Below are 3,676 nucleotides of genomic sequence, written 5' to 3' on the forward strand. Positions count from 1 at the left end.
AATATATAGCCTGAGGACCTCTGAGCCAAACATTCCAAAAATTGATAAAATTTAAACAAAAAATTACTTATTTATTTTTCTTTTGAGTGCAGGCTGTTTGTTTTTGTATGAAAGTTGCCAAATATTTATGGTAATTACCATTATAAAGTTAACTCACCAACCACTAGAAGAACGTTACTAATCAAGCAATAAAAGATTTTTAATTATCTATTGTATGTACAAAATTCCAGGGCTCAATTTATTTTTAATAAAAAAAAAATCGCTACAAGAAATTTATTTATGTGAATCTTTCTAGGAGTCTTAAATAAAAGATAACGAAACGAACGACTTACTCCAACGTAACCAGACCATTTAAGACCTTGTTCTTTGCAATTAATTGTTTTGTTTTTTTTAAACTGTAAATTCTAATATATTATATTAATTAAATTATTTATTACGTACGGACGTATTATTTGTTAATTTTTAAATAGCAATGTTTTGAAGATTTTTTATGACTGTACTGAAAAAAGTGTAATTGATACACATGTTGAAGACATAATAATATGGATATTTTCTACAATAAAAAATCAATGAAACTACGTAAGAGTAAATACAATATATTTTGTATTTTTTTATATAACAATTTTAAAATATAGCTTTATCCAAAGCCAAAAATAATAATATAGTTTTGTGGCTCAACTATCTGTTGAGCAACTACTGAGAACGGTCATGAATTAAAAAAAAAACATTTCTATTTTGAAAAACGTTTAATTGACTATTATTTTCCCAGTTAAATGTAATATTTTTACTTTAAATATTATATTTTTAATTGTTTTAAAGTGTTTATGAAAGGTGTAAATAAATATGATCATCCCATTTTTTTTTTCTCAAATTTCTTAATAATAGGTACAGGCCTGAATATTAAGTATTACATAAATGATAAATGGTTAATATTTAATTATTATTTAATAATAATACTCATAATTTATTTTTAAATGAGATAAATAAAAATATTATTAATTTCTTTTTAAAACAATTTTGATCTCTTTTCTCTCAACTTTATTCTTTTTTAACATCCGACGTTTCGACCTCTCAGGTCATTCTCAAGGATTCCTTATTCTGTCTTCATTCCTTTTTTTTCTTTAAAATTCATTATTGCCGGCTAATTGCCTTTGTCCTAATAATTTCTTCTATTAAACTATTATCCTAAATTTAAAACTTTCAATAACTACTTTTTTGTTCATTAACAAGCCCCAACAAGGGCCTGTGGGTTCAGGAGCCCTCCAGGGTCCACTTAGCCTCATAAAATAGGCACCCTTGAGCGTGATTCTGACCAAATCACCTCCTTGCACAACTGTTGGTAACGAACTTTACCTTTAAACTTTACCCCTTACCCTTTCTGTGTTGTAGCGGATTTTTTTTTTTTAATTCCAACTATTGCAAATATTTTTATTATACAATTAGAAATTTAAAAAAAATAAAGTACTAACATCGCAGATGATTTTAGCATGGGTCTAAGCAGAAGCACCCCATCTACCTAGCTAAGCGCACTTAGAGATAATTAGATTAAAGAAAAGCCCATCCATCAAGCTGCCAATACGCCGAGGAGGAGATCAAGTCCTTTCTTTGGCTCATTATGTAAAGAACCATTACAGGCAATGACTTTTTTTTTTTTCAATGCATAATATTATACGTGCATGACATTTTTATTTTGTATTTTTTTACGAGAGGAGAATGTTCAATATTCTATCGATACGGAGGTAATTGTTTTACTTAAACACAATGAATATATAAATATTCGTAATTTAAATTAAAAAATAAATATATGTAGTAAAAACATTATTTTGTTCACCTCCGTCCAAATATAGATTAATACCATTACATATAAATAGCAAATATGCAGACTAAAAACTTTAAAGAATGCTATATATAAAATTCAACACTTGTTTCTTTATATTATATGTACTGCCATACCGTTCATCCGATTTTTGCAAAATGTTGGGACTGATCCAATTTTTTCCTTTAAAAAGTTATTAACAAAACAAAGCATTTTTAGTCCGTAGCTCACAAAGTACGCAATTTTTTCATAGTTATTTCATCCTAATCGATTTATTTATTTCTGAAGAATAAGAATAATATACTACTGATATTATCAAATGATTTTTTATTCAGTGTAAATCAAAGAATTTATAAATATATATATATTTTATTTTATTCCAAATCGGCCTGGCGGGCCTTACATGGTTGATATAACCGTTATATTACATATATATATTTTAACAGTTGATTATGGGGGGTATAGTCTCGTACAAAAGACATCCCCAACTATATACAATGTTATTATTAAAGGGAAAAAAAATAATACAATAAATAGATAAGAATAATGCTTCTTAATAAAAGAGGAAAGTAAAATTAATAACAAAAAATAATAATATTGCTACACTTAAATAAAACAAACAATTGTCCTCTAATAGTAAAAAGAAACAAGTTAATTTGAAAAAGGGACGAGAGAATAAAAGAGAAAAAATAAATAAATAATGAGTAATAATAATAAGTAAAATAGAGGTTGTGTGACTATGAATTAATTTTATATTTAATAAAATTTATAACAGAATGTCCTGTAGCAGTCTGGGCTTCAGTCTTCAGATTGAGGTTGGGTTTCCCAGGTTGTAGGTCACTGCTCCTTTACTACCGGCAACTGGGAGTGGAACTTCATGAACCGTTTTTTAATGTGATCCTTTATTGACTCCATATGTAATTCGCAATGCAATTGGCTATTTTTTATGAACCAAGGAGCATTAACTGCGATTCTTAGGACTTTATTTTGAAGAGATAAAGAAAATATAAAGAGGATTTTAGTAAAGTTGGTCAACACAGTTTTTTGTATATAAAAAAACAAATCAGATACGTTTATAGCGTCGTATTAAACCTTTAAATACCATTTCTTAAAGAAATTAGAAATTTTGGAATTTAATTTATTTGGAGATTTTTTTTTCTCCCAGTGTCCTTTGTTCATATAATAATTCATAACTCCTCTTCTTTTTATCGATTTTCTACCTTAATACAACCTTTGAACAACTGAATGTCTGCTCTTTTTTAACCTAGATTAACAAAAATTAGATTGAATGAACATACAAGAACGAATTATTGTTTTCGAATAAAGATTAACTTTTCAAGAATTTATTTTACATCTGTTTAAGTAGATTCGATTTGTGACCACTGCAGTTTATAGAGCCCTAAGCCACTGACAATTTTGTAGTAGATTGGTTGAGTCGCGTTTAAGTTATTTCTACTTTTTTACCATAAATTTTAATTATAAAATTTTATTATCCGCTGTAAACTAAATAGATTTGATAAACAATTGATTCAATCATTAATCCAATGTATAAATAACTAAATATATTAATTTATATCAAACTTTCTATTATATTCAATTAATCATTCTATATCCCTAAATCTAGAAATTACGAAGCATTGCTGAGTATGCTAGTGTTAAATAAAATATACACAACGTAGTACAAAAATAAAAAGATATTTCTTATACGTTGGGTATATATGTACCAATCAAATTTATATTTGTATAGAACTTTAGACGAGAACCATAAAAAATAATGGAAATTTTATTTTATTTGGTCTTCACGATATGCCTGCTAGAGTGCTCTTTTTCTGGGTATTCTAGCAGTTTTACTACACCTAT

Source organism: Halyomorpha halys, unplaced genomic scaffold (genome assembly GCF_000696795.3).
Source record: "Halyomorpha halys isolate HHAL.00 unplaced genomic scaffold, Hhal_1.1 Scaffold1164.1, whole genome shotgun sequence".
In the NCBI taxonomy this organism is placed as follows: domain Eukaryota; kingdom Metazoa; phylum Arthropoda; class Insecta; order Hemiptera; family Pentatomidae; genus Halyomorpha; species Halyomorpha halys.